Source organism: Schistocerca nitens, chromosome 8, assembly GCF_023898315.1.
Source record: "Schistocerca nitens isolate TAMUIC-IGC-003100 chromosome 8, iqSchNite1.1, whole genome shotgun sequence".
Lineage (NCBI taxonomy): Eukaryota > Metazoa > Arthropoda > Insecta > Orthoptera > Acrididae > Schistocerca > Schistocerca nitens.
In genome coordinates, this window is record NC_064621.1 from 42,997,190 (window position 1) to 43,017,800 (window position 20,611).

Below are 20,611 nucleotides of genomic sequence, written 5' to 3' on the forward strand. Positions count from 1 at the left end.
TAGGTTGGGCTCAACAAAAGTTTTTCGCATTCGGAAGAGAAAGTTGGCGACTGAAATTTCGTAAATAGATCTCGCCGCGACGAAAAACGTCTTTGCTTTAATGACTTCCATCCCAACTCGCGTATCATATCTGCCACTGTCTCTCCCCTATTACGTGATAATACAAAACGAGCTGCCCTTTTGTGCACCCTTTCGATGTCCTCCGTCAATCCCACCTGGTAAGGATCCAACACCGCGCAGCAATATTCTAACAGAGGACGAACGAGTGTAGCGTAAGCTGTCTCTTTAGTGGACTTGTTGCATCTTCTAAGTGTCCTCCCAATGAAACGCAACCTTTGGCTCGCCTTCCCCACAATATTATCTATGTGGTCTTTCCAACTGAAGTTGTTCGTAATTTTAACACCCAGGTACTTAGTTGAATGACAGCCTTGAGAATTGTACTATTTATCGAGTAATCGAATTCCAATGGATTTCTTTTGGAACTCGTGTGGATCACCTCACATTTTTCGTTATTTAGCGTCAACTGCATCACGGTGAACGACAACGCACAGCTGAGAGTTTTTCGTACTCGACCTGCCCCTCATGCAATACGTGAGCAAGTTACCCATTCACTGCAAAAATGGAAGGCAATGGGGTTATGAAACCTGTTTGTGTGAGCCAGTGGGTATTACTATTGGGCAGTATGCAATAGCCTTCAGGTGGTTTACGTTAGTGCGCTGAACAACCAACTGTCGTGGATTTTTTCCCTCTTCCACATCCGGAGGAATTGATGGACAGACTGGGACAGAACAGATACTTTTCAAAGGCAGACTTGCGTGAGGCATATGTACACATGTACACTCACGGCTGCAAGAACAATCGAAGGAATACTTTGTGATAAACACTCACTTAGGTTTGTTTCAGTTTCATGCTCTATAAGTCTCGAAACAAGCTCTGTATCATTGTGACAGGTACAGAAGCGAGCGAGTGTGCTGAAATTCACCGCAGTTTACTACTAATAGCGCCATGTCATCATAACGCCGTCCGCCTGCTTAACTGGCCATTTTTTTTGTTTTTTTCTTTTTGAAAAAAGAAACTTGTACCGGGCCTGCCTCCCATGCAGCGGGCCCGGCTTCGATTCCCGGCCGTGTTTGAGACTGGGTGTTGTGTTGTCCTCAACATCATTCCATCTTCATCACCGGCGCACGAGTCGCCCAATGTGGCGTCGACTGAATTAAGACTCGCACTTGGAGGCCGAACTTCCCCGGAAGGGGAATCCCGGCCAGCAATGCCATTTTATTGTTTCGTTTTATGATAACGCCCCTGCGCGTAGCATATAAAGTATTGCTCAAAAAATGTTCAAATGTGTCTGGTTTCCTAAAGGACCAAACTGCTGAGGTAATCGGTCCCTAGACTTACAGACTGCTTAAACTAACTTGTGCTGAGAACAACACACACGCCCATGCCCGAGGGAGGACTCGAACCTCCGGCGGGAGGGGCCGCGCAGTCCGTGACATGGCGCCTTTAACCGCGCGGCTACGAAGTATTGCGCCATAAACTAGCCGGCCGGGGTGGCCGAGCGGCTCTAGGCGCTTCAGTCTGGAACTGCGCGACCACTACGGTCGCAGGTTCGAATCCTGTCTCGGGCATGGATGTGTGTGCTGTCCTTAGGTTAGCTAGGTTTAAGTAGTTCTAAGTTCTAGGGGACTGATGACCTCACAAGTTAAGTCCCATAGTGCTCAGAGCCATTTGAACCATTTGAACTAAAAACTAAATTAGGAATAAAAACGTCCTTATTCATAATAGATTAAGTATCATTTGTAATTGTTATAGAAAGTTCCAATTGGAGAACTTGATTAAATTCATTAAATAATACATCTGTACCAAGTTTCAAGACTTTACTGTAAATAACAAGCAACACAAGGACTCTTAACGAGGTAGCTTTGATGTCAAGTTCTACTGTCAATTCCGTTCTAGAAATTCTAGCTGACAAACTTTAAATGCCGTAACTAAAGCCAACTTAACTTCGGACTAATAAAAATTATGAAGATTGTAAATTATTACTCATCGGAGATGATAATTAATACTTTTCGGACAAAGGGACCGTTTAGTGCTGCTACTTGTGCCTTGGACTATTGACAGCAGATCTTCCTTTTTTTTATTTTTTTAATATATATAAAGTCGTCGTGCGACTTGTAGGTAAAGACCAGTTCTTACAGGAGCTCCTGAAGTGTCTCCGCCTACACCAGGCCAGCTCGTCCAAACGTGTCTTCTCATCGCATGGGCGTCCGTTCTGGGTAGCAGATCTACTCAGTTCGGTTTGGTTAATACACTTTTCAGCTTCTCAGCGCTTGGACGTCCCAGCTACGAGGTGGGTCATCGAAGGTGCTCCGTAAGAAATTGGAAATCCAATATCCTAGCGTAGATTTGTCGCCAGAAGTAAAAAGATGGCTCTGAGCACTATGGGACAACAGCTGAGGTCATCAGTCCCCTAGAACTTAGAACTACTTAAACCTAACTAACCTATCACCACATCCATGCCCGAGGCAGGATTGGAACCTGCTACCGTAGCGGTCGCGCGGTTCCAGACTGAAGCGCTTAGAACCGCTCGGCCACACCGGCCGGCAAGTAAAAAGATAGTGGATCGTGTGACCACAGATCCAATTCACAGAGTGAGTATTGGCGGAGGGGTAGAAAGTCTTATCGGGGTTCAAAAGCATGTGGACATCGATCTGAGCTGGTGTCTGTCGAGTAAGAAACGCCAAAATTTGCCGCGCAAGTGTCCAGACGTCGAACGCTGTGCCACAGTGGAATCAGTCATCCACTCCACAGTGGGTGCAGAGGGATGAATTGGCGAGATGGATGCGGTGCAGACGATCTCGGTTAACTTGTTTGCCATTCACGGTGATGTACCACGCTGATTGAACGTCTGATTCGAGAAAACGAGCATGGATCGCCTTCCATATGTGTCGCCACACGTACTGTGGATACTTACGTTCGATGGGATTGGACGGGCGGCACTGTTATAACAATTCGGAGACTGTTTTCGTGAGGTACAAACGTGTAAGTGGTAAGGACCGGCAGACATAACTGAACTCCAGGAAAAATCGTTGGATTCCGTTCGATAGTCCGCAGCGCCCGTATATGCCAGAGAGGTAGTAAGGGAAACACTCAGCACCGAGCTATCAAAATGTACGCGTGAGTCAAGCGTCGTCTTACGCTCTACCTCGGATGACGTCACAGCTAGGGACCTACCAAACGTGTTTTCGGTAAAAAGTGCGAAGTGAACTCGCGAGGACGGTACACCGTCCTGGATCGCTTACTTTTCACGGAAGTAACTGTTTGTACGCCTTGTAACGGAACATATTAAAGGCTTTACTTTAATGAAGTATGCGATCCCTTCCAAATTCAACCAGTTTAATGAGTCTTTATGATTATAGTAAAGTTATTGTGTATGTTAACAATGATTGCACAACATGTCTCCATAAACAGTCAACTCATTAAATTATACTGAATAACTGACCCACACAAAAGTTTATATCACTTGATCACTGATACAGCAAATGTCATCATGTAAAAACACTAAGTTCATCTTAAATAATTAATATGAAGTACGAAAAATAGTGGCCAACTTAGGTATTTTGGATCTCCTTAAATAAAAATCACCCAGTGAAACCTATTTGTTCACTAGGAGCGTTTTCACTCAGTATTCACGTAATCAATCCTATTTTAGACGAAAACCAATGTAATTGTTCATAATTCATGTTACTTACTTATTTATGCAAATTAGAGAAGTCAATTGACAAACTTCTAAAAAACGGCCTTTTTGTAACAGAGAATTATTCTGTCAAGTCAACAAATCTGTCTGTCATTTTCATAACATGTTAAATTATGTCACTCGATGCAAATTAATAACTTTTCTGCACAAATTATGATAACAGATGTACATGTGACTTATAAACTATATCTCTTTTTAGTAGTTGTTTGACAATGTTATAAATACAAGCAGCGAGAAGGGTCGAGAACCAGTCGGAGGCAGTCGGGGGCAGTCGGAATGTCACTTTGGTGAAGTGTGTTTCTGTGTTATTGCTTGGGATGGAAAAACAATGCAAAGAACATGTAAAGGAAGTACTACTTTGTGTTGTGTTATGGTCTTTGGTGGACAGTGGAATTAAGATGGCCACCAAAGTAATAAATATTTGATGTTTACATATGTGTTGGTTTCGTTTGTTCTTTATCATCAAAAGCACATGAAAAACACGGGACCTCATGTTTTTAACCCTAGACAACCAGATTTAGAGCCAGCATCAGCATCGAGACACAGCAGCGATCCAGCAAGCAGCAGCGATTACTACAATGCATTGTAATGGCACCAACCTAACATCAAGTGCTAACAAGCTCCGTAAATGGGAGTGAAATAGTGCGATTACAGCAACTAGAGATATCAACGACTAGGCGGACCATTACAGCCTCCAGTAATTCTAAAAGAACCGCGTGGCAAGTGGTGATACTATTTCCCACTTGTGGCGAGCAATTAACTTTAGTGATTAGAAATGAGGATAACAGATGATTTCCTTAGAACTTACAGCACATGTCGTCTCTGAACGGCTAATAGTGCTATTACTGATAGGGACATTATTATTATTATTATTATTATAAGGTATATTATTACGTTTGCGCGTGTGAATTTTTAATGAATATATTAATCAGTTACAGGTAAAATTTATATTCTTAATGATACTTCCTAATCCCACTGAGAAAATAGCAAATAGGAACATTTCGTTTCAGTGAGTACAAGTGAATTTACAGACTGGAAATTATGGTCAGTACGTTCTCCACCGCTTTCTAGGTGACCGCAAAAAAAGCTTTCAGCCCCTTGTATAAACGGCGACACCCGCCACCCCACATACTCTATGGAAGTGTTTCGGCTCTCGCAATTTTTCATCGCTTGATGGAACGGCTAACAGCGAACGTCCCTTCTTGTACTAACTATCCGACATATCGTCATCGCGGTACATACGGCTGTGGAAAGTTTAGACTGTGTGTTTCAAATTCTTTCTGCAGTTGGTTTAAAGTGCAAAAAGGAAAAGGGATTTTTCTTCCAGGAAGAATTGAACCATTTAGATGCATTAATAAATGCACAAGATATGCATCCAACTACATCGCACTTGGATGCTATTAGAGATATTTCAATCCATATATGGCATACAGCAAACCAGTGCTTAACAGTATTGGTTAAAAACAGTCTTGGTTGCAACCAAGACTGTTTTTAACCAGTACTATAAGAGATCTGCCGGTGCCTTGTAACATTAAGGAGATCAATTCAGTCACGAGGAAGCTCACCCGTCATATAAAATTTATTCCTAACGGTGCGCTAATAGCTATGCCACTTAACTGGCTCTGCCGGAAAAAAGTTCCTTTTGTGTTGTCCAAAGAGTGCCAGAGCGCATTTCAGCAACTAAAAGATGCATTGTTACGTTGTAGATGTTTGATTCACTTTGGCAGCTAAGCCTGTCCTGTTAGCTATGGCTCGATCTTCTTATAGGGCTGGAGCGGTGCTCTGCCATAAGATTGCTTCTTCTGAAAGGTCTCTCTGGTAACATGCAAGTTAATTCCTGATGTTATAATACGTGTGATGTTATCCTCTCCGTTCACCTTGTCACAGTCTTCCGTTTATTCTCTCTTTTGCCGAATCTGCGAATAACATCCGCGATCCTTACCTTGTGAGTCCCTCCAGTTTATAAAAACCCTCTATAGCACTGCATCTCGTGTCCGTTCTCTTCTGTTCCCGTTTTTCCACTGCCCATTATTCGCTTCTATAGCCTGTAATGCTGTGATTCTAAACACATATTCATAGAAATTTCTTCCCCACATTGAGGTTCAAATGGCTCTGAGCACTATGGGACTTAACAGCTGTGGTCATCAGTCCCCTAGAACTTAGAACTACTTAAACCTAACTAACCTAAGGACATCACACAACACCCAGCCATCACGAGGCAGAGAAAATCCCTGACCCCGCCGGGAATCGAACCCGGGAACCCGGGCGTGGGAAGCGAGAACGCTACCGCACGACCACGAGATGCCCAGATTGAGGCCGGTGTTTGATACCACTAGACACCTCTTGGTCAGGAAAGTCCTCTTTGCTGTATTCTTCTACTTTTTATGTCCTACATGTTTCGTTCGTCACGGGTTATTTTGCTTCCAAGTTATCAGAGTTCCTTAACTTCGTCTACTTAGTGATCATCTACTCTGATGTTAAGCTTATCGCTGATCTCATTTCTTCTGCTCCTCGTTGCTTTCACCTTTGTTCGGTTTTCTGTCAGTCGACATTCTGCACTCATTGGGTGGTTCAACATGCCCCGTAATTCTTCTTCACTTTCACTGAGGATAGCAGTGCCATCAGCAAATCTTATGACTGATATCCTTCCACGCTGAATCTTACTCCCACTCGTGAACCTTCCGTTTGTTTTCGTCATTGCTTCTTCGATGTATAGATTGAACAGTAAGAGTGAAAGACTAGTTCCCTGTCCTACACATTTCTTTTTTTAAGCCGAGCACTTTAATTTTTATTGTTCCCTGCTTGTTCTTGGGCCGGCCGATGTGGCCGAGCGGTTCTAGGCGCTTCAGTCTGGAACCGCACGACCGCAACGGTCGCAGGTTCGAATCCTGCCTCTGGCATGGATGTGTGTGTTGTCCTTAGGTTAGCTAGGTTTAAGTAGTTCTTTCTAGGAGACTGACGACTTCAGGTGTTGTCCCATAGTGCTCAGAGCCATTTGAGCCTTGTTCATGGACATATTATCCGTCTTTCTCAGAATTTAGAACAGCTTACACCATCTTCCATTGCCGAATGCTTTTCCAAATTCGACAAATTCTATAATTTTTCTTTCGTCATCCGTCCAGTTATCAACCACCATGTCAGAACAGCTTGTCTGGCTGGTTTATCTTTCCGAAAGCCAAACAAATCTTCATCTAACATGTCCTCATTTTTTTTTCGACTCTTCAGTCAGAAACGTGGATGCGTATGCCGTTACGCTGATTGTGCAACACTTCTCACACATCTGTGGAAATTCTGGAATGTAAGGAATGTGCTGGGAAGCCAGCTACATTGAGTGGTTTCTACTGAATGTAAATGGAGATATGTAGACAGAAAATGAAAATGAACGAGGCAGATTTAAAAAAAAAATGATCAGAAGACAAAGTGACGTTACAGTCACAAAAACAAATGTGTCAGCTTAACGAGCGTAAACGCGTAACCTCGGTTCAGTGCGTAGCGAATGGCAGGCTGATGGCTAGTGTATATCGAACTTTCTACTTGGAGGATTCGCTGTGTGACAGTGTGATAGAAGGGGAAGAGTGGCTGATGCGGAAATAAAAAGTGGCTGTACCACTGAAGTATCTCCAGAGTTATGGAATCAGTTGAAGCAATAATTGTAAAATTATTTGATCTGGTATCCATCATGTTTTGAAAAGGGGCCCTAAAAATAATGTTCCACAGTAATATGAAATTTTGGAAATTTGTGGTAAGCTTCTTTGGGACCAAACTGCTGAGGTCATCGTTCCCTAGACTTACACACTACTTAATCTAACTTAAACTAACTTACGCTAAGGACTCGAAACCGTGAAAAGGCGCCTCAGACCACGCGGCCCTCAGTAATATGACCATCACACTACTGAACAGTACACGATCAGTTTAACACTTTACGCTTTTTAACTGCTAAATAAAGATATGTATGCAACGTAACGTGGATGAGATTTCTCAATTCTTTCGAAGAAAAACGTAAAGCGTAGCCTTACAAATGAAGTACTTGTGACCTTCCTGGAAAATCAAGACAAACATTTACAGAAAATGTGTTCGCTGATTTTAATATAAATTTCCAGGAGCAGTAGCTTGTACGTATTCTTTAATTAATGAGAAAGTAGCCCCTAATAACCTCTGTTTGTGTTAAAAGGAGATAAAAATAACCTGAGTATACTCGATCGCAACTGGAAGTTAGCGGAAAGATTGCTGCATCATCTAGTGCGAGAAACAAGCGTAGCCCCGGGAACAGCTAAGAGTAAATTATCTCTACCGCTGCTGAAAGTATAAAATAAGGTTCAGCTAGTACACTGCAACAAAAGTGAAGCACCCAGAAGGCATCTACATATTTCAGTGTAAATTCATACACGTACACACTATCAGCGGGCATGTAAATGATATGAGTAAAAATTCTCTGTGACAGGTACAGGGGCAACCAAACTGCATTAGTGTTGTTCCTGCGTATTCGTGTAATACAGCGTTATTAGAACCTGATGAAGTCTGAAAGTAACTGCTTTGTGTGACTTCATCTGACTACCTGATGGAATCACACACATACGGAACTGCAGGGTATTCTCATACGAATCAGCCCGATTTTGGACGACGTGGGAATCTGACCGGGTCTGACCATCAAAAGGGTGGGTCGTGGGTCGTCATATTATGCACCATACACATCGTAACGCCTTCACATCCGCGCCGGGCATCCGAGAACAACGATGGTAGTTAACGAGGAAGACGTAAATCCTAAAGCCATCTTGCCGCACTGTGGAAAACCGCAGATGATTCCTTCCTATATGAAATAAGAATTTTTTCCGGTAATGTTACATCGGTAACGTCGTATTTTTCAGTGCCTCTGGTTACAGTTCATAGTTTTTATGTTACTGACAGACAAACAACACACTTCAAATTTATAATCTTACCAGTATACAGATCGTTAAAATCATTTTTCAGTTACTGTGTAACACTCTGAAGCTCGTGGACACTGCTCAGTGGAGAATTTTATCAAACCACCTCAAGATCTGGTTCCAATGGGCATAATGAAAAAGAATTTTAACCTATGACTTATTTATTTTCGCGTCGGTTGCTTTCGTCGCCATTAACGATACACCCATGGAACCTAGAAATGTTTGTTATTGATTCGAAATGTAAGTACACATGCACTACATCTAGAGTCCCGTAATACAACAAAAAGTTATTAGAAGTTCAACGACTCATTGAAAATACATTGTACGGAGACGGGGGAAGATTTTCACAGAATATCCCAGCAGGAAAAAATTTAAATCGCTTCAGTCACTTTGAGGTATTTTCTCTGACCGGTTCTATTTATTTCCGGAACGTCGTTTTATGTGATGGATCTTCCCTGATTCGTCGAATATATACACTGCTTACCGGCGGACTGTTTCTTACACTGCCACATTTAACTAAATAACTTATGGAAAGGCGGTTGCTGTAATTGAGGAGCGTGGTGCGTCCGCTGTGCCCACAGCCTGCAGAAAGTTCTCGAGATTGCCGCTGTGCACAGTGGGACCAAACTGGCTGGTGGTCTCCCGTTGCTTGTACCAGACTTCGTCAGGAAGTGTTGTTTCCCTTAAATTGTGCTAGATCTTAATGCTAGTTTTTATATACCGATTATTATGTACGAAATTTGAACTTCATTTGAAGTACCAGCTACTGCCTGCTCTCTAAATCTACGGATACCACGCAAAGACATTGGAAGAAACAGTATTAGATGTGGAGTTATTAAGCCGAAATTTGCTCCAATCAAATTGGGTGTGTATCTGACTGATTACGAAGCCGGGGAATGTGTGCAATGGTTCATAACCAAATACGGCTTCCGTAGGTGCAGCAAGCGATGTGTCGATTAGGAAAGCAAGCTGTGAAGCTGCAAGCATTGATGACCGTGAAGGGAAAAGGGCGGTTACTCAGGAAAATTAAAGAGACCTTTGCGGAAAAGAGAACCACTTGTATGAATATCAACAGCTCAGATGCAAACCCAGTTCTAAGCAAAGAAAGGAAACCAGAAAGGTGGAAGGAGTATATAGAGGGTCTATACAAGAGCGATGTACTTGAGGACAATATTATGGAAATGGAAGAGGATGTAGATGAAGATGAAATGGGAGATACGATACTGCGTGAAGAGTTTGGCAGAGCACAGAACGACCTGAGTCGAAAGTCCCCGGGAGTAGACAACATTCCATTAGAACTACTGACGGCCTTGGGAGAGCCAGTCCTGACAAAACTCTACCATCTGGTGAGAAAGATGGTGATCTGGTGAGAAGAATATAATAATTCCAATCCCAAAGTAAGCACGTGTTGACAGATGTGAAAATTACCGAAATATCTGTTTAATAAGTCACAGCTGCAAAATACTAACACGAATTCTTTACAGACGAATGGAAAAACTGGTAGAAGCCGACCTCGAGGAAGATCAGTTTGGATTCCGTAGAAATATTGGAACACGTGAGGCAATACTGACATTACGACATATCTTAGAAGAAAGATTAAGGAAAGGCAAACCTCCGTTTCTAGCATTTGTATACTTAGAGAAAGCTTTTGAAAATGTTGACTGGAATACTGTCTTTCAAATTCTAAAGGTGGCAGGGGTAAAATACAGGGAGCGAAAGGCTATTTACAATTTGTACAGAAACCAGATGGCAGTTATAAGAGTCGAGGTGCATGAAGGGGAAGCAGTGGTTTGGAAGGGAGTGAGACAGGGTTGTAGCCTATCCCCTATCTTATTCAATCTGTATATTGAGCAAGCAAACGAAAGAAATATTCGGAGTAGATATTAAAATCCATGGAGAAGAAATAAAAACTTTAAGGTTCGCCGATGACATTGTAATTCTGTCAGAGATAGCAAAGGACTTGGAAGAGTAGATCAACGGAATGGACAGTGTCTTGAAAGGAGGATATAAGATGAACATCAACAAAAGCAAATCGTGGATAATGGAATGTAGTCGAATTAAGTAGGGTGATGCTGAGGGAATTATATTAGGAAATGAGACACTTAAAGTAGTAAAGGAGTTTTGCTATTTGGGGAGTAAAATAACTGATGATGGTCGATGTAGAGAGGATATAAAATGTAGACTGGCAATGGCGAGGAAAGCGTTTCTGAAGAAGAGAAATTTGTTATCATCGAGTATTGATTTAAGTGTCAGGAATTCGTTTCTGAAAGTATTTGTGTGGAGTGTAGCCATGTATGGAAGTGAAACATGGACGATAAATAGTTTGGACAAGAAGAGAATAAAAGTTTTCGAAATATGGTGCTACAGAAGAATGCTGAAGATTAGACGGGTAGATCACATTACTAATGAGGAGGTATTGAACAGAATTGGGGAGAAGAGGAATTTGTGGCACAACTTGAAGAAGGGATCGGTTGGCAGAACATGTTCTAAGGCATCAAGGAATCGCCAATTAAATACTGGAGGGCAGCGTGGAGGGTAAAAATCGTAGAGGGAGACCAAGAGATGAATACACTAAGCAGATTCAGAAGGATGTAGGCTGCAGTAGGTACTGTGAGATGAAGAAGCCTGCACAGAATAGAGTACCATGGAGAGGTGCATCAAACCAGTCTCAGGACTTAAGACCACAACAACAACAACATAAGTTATTCGCTAAGAGTTTCTTACAGCCTCAAGATAACGGATTCACGACAGATGTGGTGTTTTCTGAACAGGGGACAACAACTTTGGAAGACTGCAGATTGGTGAACATCCATTAGAACTTACGCATTCCACTCAGGGCGGTGGACGGTGGAGGGAAATAGGCCCCTCGCGTGTTTTACCATAATAGCACAAATGAGATCAGGGACACAAGATGTGTGCTAATACGGAGGGGGTATGAAGGAACGAAAATGTCGAGGCAAGAGGTTTATCATACGCACATATATGTCACCCTCTCTCCCCCCTCAGTTGTTCAACTTGCCGTCACTGCAGCGTCATCAGCAAACTGGACAAGACTGGTGCTCACTCTGCTCCTCACAGCGCTGACGCACTAAGAGGAAAAGAGCTTTTCTCGCACAATCCTGGAGATATCCTTATTTGTGATGAACGCTAGATACTATTACTTAAGATGTCTTCGAACTACTCAAACAGCTGAGGACCTATTCAATATGCTCGAACGTTTGTTAATAGTCTGTAGTACGACATTGTAACAAACACTTTCCGGAAACGCGGAAATACGAAATCTACCTTTTGCTCTTCATTCATGGTTCGCAGGATATAGTTCTAAGAAAGAGCAAGTTCAGTTTCACACGAGCCATGGCTTCTAAACACATGTTGGTTTCTGGTTAGATGTTTTTATCTCTCATGGAAAGTTATTCTATTCAAAATTAGAATATGCTCAATAATTCTGCAGCAAACGGACGTTGAAATTTTACAGATCTGTTCTTATTGTCTTCTTATACATGTGAGTTACGTGCGCTTTTCTCTAGTCGCTTGGGAGATTCATAGTAAAAGCAGGTTAATGTGGTCAATGCCGAATGTTGCTCTCTGCGAAACGGACCTGGGCCACGTAACTTCTTTGTTATCAACTCTTTCATCGTCTTTCGAACGCCATTGATGCCTGCCTCTAAGTCACCCATATGGAAGAATGCAATGAAAAGATTTGATGTAAGTTGTGAGTTGGAGACAACAGGGCCTCTTCTACTTCAGAAGAAATGAGTAAACCTATCTGCCTCCTCTCCGTACTGCACAAAATATTGTTTAAAATCGACATAACACGTCATTTCAAATTAGTGTACGAAATTATGATTTTACATTTTCACTGTGAATAACAAATTTTAAGAACGCTTTTTACGCAATCCGAACGAAATCGCTGTTCATAGGCTTGATCAACAAGACATTGGCCCAACCTCTGTCAGTGTACCGAAGAATATACACTTCAACGACAGAGCTTTCATTAAAACTCCCTGGAATATTAATAATAAGAAAGGAAAGTTAAACAAGAAGATTACATTACTTCGAAACAATACCTATCAGCAGTGGAAGAAATTTTCAGCTCTATGGACTGACGGAAAAACAGAGGATGCGTTCAAACGTTACGTGCATAAATCACCTACGTTTTGTTGACAACATTCCACTGTTTGTCTATGCTGGGGTTAAATTTAAAAAATAAAGTGCATAACTTAATAAAGCAAGTATGAAATTAGGCTTGGACATATAAATAATAAAAGTAAAATTATAACCAAATTGTCGATAATATAATGATCCAAATTAATAGTGGAGTCATAGAACAATTGGACAGCAGAATGGAGAAAATGCAGAAGACCAGAAATGGAATGGTGTGTTTCTGGAAATTAAATTAGGGTTTTAAAATTAATAAGAGTTACAATGTGTATGAAAGGAGTGTTTACAGTTTCGAGTTATGGCTGTGACACACTTTAAATGCAGAAAAGATTTGTTCACCGGGAATGTTAGAGACGAATGTCAGAGACTAGTAGGAGAGTCAGAAAACCAAGTTGATGATGAGACACACTGGAGAATAAGACGCAGTTATGGTCGCAGTGAGTGGGATTTAAATGTAAACTGACGAATAGGTGATGGATGTAGGCATACCGAAGAAGTTCTCTGCTGGATTTTAAGCGACACGAAAAGACTAAAGCCACCTAATGGCAAGCTGACACGTAACATTATGAGGAAGACGGATGCATTTGACAACAGTGGAAGAATCCTTTCCCCAACAATGACTTCTGACGACAAAGATGTAGGACCGGTCATACAATGCAAAAGTCAACCCATCTTCACAATATTTTAACTCGGTGCAATTGAGCACACACGTGTATAAACTCACACATGCACCTGTTGCAGCCACATAGGTATGGAAGTAACCTCCGATGTGTCCTTACTAGCCGATAAAGTTCTACAGACGTTACTTGCGCTAGAATATCCATTTTAGCCATTAACTACTTGCATATTTTGTGTTATTTTGATTTGCAGGGTGAAAGGTTTATGCCATCAGCTAAAAGTTCTGGATTTGTCAATTATGTGGAAAGCAATATTATTTCGGTTCGCCTTCACAAGGCGTGTCAGGGTTACTAAATGTCAGAGATGCGGTGACGATCCATTCTGGCTAATCTCAACACATGTCTGTGTGAATACATGACGAATGACGCATCATTCTCAATATGCTTTCCAACAGTTGTCTGAATCAAATTTCAGATCTCTTCACATTGTGTTGTAGTGGTGGGATAATGTATTTTTAGATACTACGATTGAGCTCTTTATAATTTTTGTCCTCAACATTTGGGGTTTAGGTCACTGGCTACAGAAGTAACCTCAGTCGGATTCCCGGTTACTCAACAGCAACAGCTTGCGTGCGGGCCAGTCCGTATGCTTTTTCTTAGATTGACTTCACGCCACATAACACTGCACTCATAGTTACTACTCTTCATACTGTACGGATGTACTAGTGGCATATCAGGCACACATCAAGGACAGACAATAGTAAGCGGCGTCTTACCTTGTCAGGAAACCAATAAATGATTCCTCTGCTTAAAAAAAAAAAAGAAGATAACTATGGAACATTATTTTAGCTCTTCAATATGACAAATATATCGTCGAACTGCACACAAAAAAATTGCCTTGTATTCGTCATGCATATGCTGTACAGTAGCAAATGACAAGGCTCATAGATAACATACCCTTCTCATAGAAAGTGTGAAATGCTTAAAACACTGTACGCAGCGAAGATGGAAATAAGCCATGCCAAAAATAATGATACACGATGAAAAACAACATAGGAAATGCGGAAACATCAAATTTAGGTATTACAACTTTTTAGGAGAAGTATTTCTCTTACTTAGGAGATAACACACAGTGTCCTAAGAAAGTGTTAACATCAGAATTGGTTGTACAGGCTGTTATGATACTCTTTAAAAGTGTTGGGTCAGGAGCGTAGCTTCTTCCCACACTATAGCACAGAGCACATTCTACTTAACGTCCTTGTACACGTGGAAGGAGAGAAGAAATCTGGCGTTTATTGGTGCCAGATCGTCACAGATGAGAAACAAGTGCCAGTGGTGGATTTTGACCAAAAACAGGAAGCCTTCTATTACTCTTGCTAAACAGATAAACCTTCCTCCCTTTTTTTATATTCCTATTAACTTCCATATTCAGGGATGCTGCAACGGCCTTATGATCACTGATTCCCTGTTCTTCACATACAGAGTCGAAAAGTTCGGGTCTGTTTGTTATCAGTAGGTCCAAGATGTTATCTCCACGAGTCGGTTCTCTGTTTAATTGCTCGAGGTAATTTTCGGTTAGTGCACTCAGTATAATGTCACTCGATGCTCTGTCCCTACCACCCGTCCTAAACATCTGAGTGTCCCAGTCTATATCTGGTAAATTGAAATCTCCACCTAAGACTATAACATGCTGAGAAAATTTATGTGAAATGTATTCCAAATTTTCTCTCAGTTGTTCTTGTAGTGTCGGCAGACTTGCCAACACTACGCACACTAATTGAAAGAGGCGGCCAAGATGCACGCGCTAACTCACGAAGGATGGAGTGAGGTCTGAAACAGGATTCGTAATGAATGCGATAAAGAAAAGTACGTAGCTGCTAGAATACTTAACTTTTAATCCATCCTTTGTATACATCGTTCTTGATGAGACATCTGGAGATTGTGGCGATACAAGTGAGGCTCTTTAGATACATGCAATGTTACAAATGGCGCCTTGCTAGGTCGTAGCCATTAACTTAGCTGAAGGCTATTCTAACTGTCTCTCGGCAAATGAGAGAAAGGCTTCGTCAGTGTAGTCGCTAGCAAAGTCTTCGTACAACTGGGGCGAGTGCTAGTACGTCTCTCGAGACCTGCCGTGTGGTGGCGCTCGATCTGCGATCCTGACAGTGGCGACACGCGGGTCCGACATGTACTAATGTACCGCGGCCGATTTAAGCTACCACCTAGCAAGTGTGGTGTCTGGCGGTGACACCACAGTTCTGCCACTAATGCTGCTGAGTCGAGAGGTCGGTAAAAGGAGCCAATTATTAACCTAGCTCGGTTGTTGAGTGTAACCTCCACCCATTATAATTCACAGGAAGTATCCACTTCTATTTCACTACAGGATAAACTACTACTAACAGCGACGAACACTCCACCACCGGTTGCATGCAATCTAACCTTTCTAAACACCGTCTGTACCTTTGTAAAAATTTCGGCAGAAGTTTCAGCAAGTTTCTATGTTTCGAGGATAAGGCTTCAAGAACCAATCTTTCGTGCACTGAAGTTCGAAACGAATCTGGCGAGACGTTATAGCTTTCACAGTGAACTGCAAAGCTGTTATCACAGGATGGGTAATGCTGACGGAGAGAGCGTTTGTACGAAGAAGCACCAGGTCCGGTGTAGAGCCCGGGCTGCCACCGTAGATCCTCGTCACAGCGGTCCTCTGGATGCGCCTAAGCTCAGCTTCCATACAGGTATCCTCGCTAGTAGGCATGAATACAATCTATATGTCATCGTTCAGGAATGTGAGTGAAAATGGTAGGGTACTTAAGCTATATCTCATATACTGTTCTGTCTCAGAATTATATTAACTATCTAAAAAGTTGCTGAATGTCTAAGGACGATTGTGTCGACTATAGTCGTAGGGTATTTATTAAGTACAGCATCACTGAGAGTAAGAGGAAATTTAATCGAATGAATTAAAAATAAATGAAGCGGACGAGAAATATTTAGAAATACGGAACTACAAAGTAATGAGGAAATGGAAATATGTAAAATTAAAAGTTCTAAACTTCTTAGAGTGCAAATTGATAAGACCTTTAATCGGATGTCACACGTTATAGACCCCACACAAATTATTTCAGCAACATTTTCTGCTACAGAAGCATCAAAATGTTAGTGTACTTCTCATACTTCTGTCCAATAATCTCAATTAGAATGTGTCTAAGTACGGAATAGTCCACAATCATAAAATATTTCTTGTTGGAACATTTGCTTTGAGAGAAGTATGGTATACGTACTCGAAATTAATGTACACAAATGTTGAAAATACTAAGTATAGTAATGAGAGCCCTGTAATACATCAAACCCCTGTATGGTTTCTTTTTAAGAACTGGTCATAATTTTAAAGTCCTAGAATCCTTTATTTGTGGAACTCTCACAACAGTGCCTTCATTACTCACAAAGAAACGTTTTCATGTACAGAAGGGTATCTTGGGGACCCTTATAAGAAGAATCTTTAAATTAATTCAAATGTCTACGCTGGGAATCAACTTTATCTGGTAAATTTTACTAAGAGCACTTTCGAAAATCTGTTTGTATGGAAGATGAATTCTCATTTTTTGCTTTTGTTAACCGTTAATCAATGTTCCTAAGCCTGATATTTCCAACATGTATAATAATAGAAGTAGGTGCACCAGCTAAACGAATGTAATTAGAGGTTTCAATTGAAACACACCGTTATTGTTTTTATTTAACGAAATATATTTATTTAGATATAATTCTCGCCATCTCTTACAAAGTTAACCAATAACTTATCGTGAAATACTGAACATGTTTTGTATCTCACACTAAGACAAAAAAGAAACAAATATATGCTCATTCTGTGAACATTATGGCAATGTTGTTTTCCGAAGTGCTACATGTTTGAAACAAACAAAAACGCGGACAGGTTTACATTATCGCATTCATTATAACGTAGCATGTGGATTGGGTGTACCATTGAGGACTTGAGGATTCCATTTTCCATGGCAGGTGGTGGCTATTTTTGATGAGTTTACGATCTACTAGAACTGATCCAGGCGTGGCAGCAATCAGTAACCCAGGCCGACTGCTTGGATTCAAAACTAAAGTCCTGAGCGATTTTCCAGTAGATATTGAACTGCGTTGTATCAACCATGCCAGCAATCTGTTCCACAATAGGACGCCGGTCTTACCTGACGTTCTATAAAACTATCCCAGATCATGTTGTTGCGAGCAGCCAAGTGAGACACTTCGTCTCGAGAATCGAATTATTCTCTAGTAACTCTTGTGTAACGCACTAATTGCCATTATTAAAAGAAACTCATGATTCTCAAGAATGTTCGTTACGAATCCATACCAAAAACGTGCATGGTTAGCTTATAGTATCACATTTTCTCGTCTGATCTAACAGGTCAGTATGTCTGTGTCAAACTCGAGAAATTTTGAATACTGGCGGTGCGCAGTGGTTACCCAAAGATCATATGAGTATCATATCATAACTCTAATTTTCGCTCTGTGCACTGGTTGTTCTTTGCTATCAAGCATAGTGACATATCCATGTACCGGTTAGTCTAGTAAGGGTACGTCTTGAAGAGACTTGTTGATGAGTGATCAAAAGTATTTTACCATTACATGTGTACTGAATGGAAATAGGAGTTAACAGAAGGTGTGAAACAGGAACTGCCGAACCAACAGGAATCTATAAAACTACACTCCTGGAAATGGAAAAAAGAACACATTGACACCGGTGTGTCAGACCCACCATACTTGCTCCGGACACTGCGAGAGGGCTGTACAAGCAATGATCACACGCACAGCACAGCGGACACACCAGGAACCGCGGTGTTGGCCGTCGAATGGCGCTAGCTGCGCAGCATTTGTGCACCTCCGCCGTCAGTGTCAGCAAGTTTGCCGTGGCATACGGAGCTCCATCGCAGTCTTTAACACTGGTAGCATGCCGCGACAGCGTGGACGTGAACCGTATGTGCAGTTGACGGACTTTGGGCGAGGGCGTATAGTGGGCATGCGGGAGGCCGGGTGCACGTACCGCCGAATTGCTCAAACGTGGGGCGTGAGGTCTCCACAGTACATCGATGTTGTCGCCAGTGGTCGGCGGAAGGTGCACGTGCCCGTCGACCTGGGACCGGACCGCAGCGACGCACGGATGCACGCCAAGACCGTAGGAGCCTACGCAGTGCCGTAGGGGACCGCACCGCCACTTCCCAGCAAATTAGGGACACTGTTGCTCCTGGGGTATCGGCGAGGACCATTCGCAACCGTCTCCATGAAGCTGGGCTACGGTCCCGCACACCGTTAGGCCGTCTTCCGCTCACGCCCCAACATCGTGCAGCCCGCCTCCAGTGGTGTCGCGACAGGCTTGAATGGAGGGACGAATGGAGACGTGTCGTCTTCAGCGATGAGAGTCGCTTCTGCCTTGGTGCCAATGATGGTCGTATGCGTGTTTGGCGCCGTGCAGGTGAGCGCCACAATCAGGACTGCATACGACCGAGGCACACAGGGCCAACACCCGGCATCATGGTGTGGGGAGCGATCTCCTACACTGGCCGTACACCACTGGTGATCGTCGAGGGGACACTGAATAGTGCACGGTACATCCAAACCGTCATCGAACCCATCGTTCTACCATTCCTAGACCGGCAAGGGAACTTGCTGTTCCAACAGGACAATGCACGTCCGCATGTATCCCGTGCCACCCAACGTGCTCTAGAACGTGTAAGTCAACTACCCTGGCCAGCAAGATCTCCGGAGCTGTCCCCGATTGAGCATGTTTGGGACTGGATGAAGCGTCGTCTCACGCGGTCTGCACGTCCAGCACGAACGCTGGTCCAACTGAGGCGCCAGGTGGAAATGGCATGGCAAGCCGTTCCACAGGACTACATCCAGCATCTCTACGATCGTCTCCATGGGAGAACAGCAGCCTGCATTGCTGCGAAAGGTGGATATACACTGTACTAGTGCCGACATTGTGCATGCTCTGTTGCCTGTGTCTATGTGCCTGTGGTTCTGTCAGTGTGATCATGTGATGTATCTGACCCCAGGAATGTGTCAATAAAGTTTCCCCTTCCTGGGACAATGAATTCACGGTGTTCTTATTTCAATTTCCAGGAGTGTAGATTTATCTACGAGTTTAAAGCAGAAAATGTTCACGCAAATTCAACGAATTCAGAAGTCCTTACATTCAGAGATCAGAGGAGTACGGGAATAGTAGGGCAAATTGCGTTCTAAGCCACTTTTTTAGTGCCGGTTGGATACATTGAAGGCCAAACATGAATGATTTATTTGTCCCTCCCCTCAACCTATAGTTCTGTTAATTGATTTATGACCCTCTGGGTGTCAATTTATGACCCCCTGGGAATAATCTGTCTTTCTGATAACCCCACACCCCTTTTGCTCCACCTCCACCACTCCTCTGAGAAACCCCATCACTGATACAGCACCATACATAATTATTCCATTAAAAATCTTATACACCGGCTACGGTACAGGGTGGACCCGCCTGCCGCTTCGTTTATTCCCCAGCGAGCAAGTTGGAAGAGGGGCCGCAGTACGGTAGGCCCGCTCGGGCCGCGCGCCTGCCGTCGGCTGCTGCACAACCAGCCAGCCGCCTCGCACACAGTGCCGGGCAGTGCGGCCCGTAGACCGGGAATCGCGCTAATCCCCGAGCAAAGCGTCATGTCATGAACTACTCATGACAACTAATTACACTATCACAGATGGGGCTAAACTTTTTTTTTTTTTTTGGTCATCAGTCTTCTGACTAGTTTGATGCGCCCTGCCACGAATTCCTCTCTACTATTTACTACTGACAACCGAGAAATTCTTGTTGAAACATATGCTCTCCCCTTCTCTCTCTCAAGTGCCCACTTCCTGTCAGGTGGCACAGCTGAGACCGCACGCGCCATTGGTCACGCTAGGACAGAAACTCAAACAAGGCAGCGTTTACGTGGGAAACTCCTAAACCAAATGTTCAAATGTGTGTAAAATCTTATGGGACGTAACTGCTAAGGTCATCAGTCCCTAAGCTTACACACAACTTAACCTAAATTATCCTAAGGACAAACACACACATACATGCCCGAGGGAGGACTCGAACCTCTGCCGGGACCAGCCGCTGTGTTCATGACTCCAGC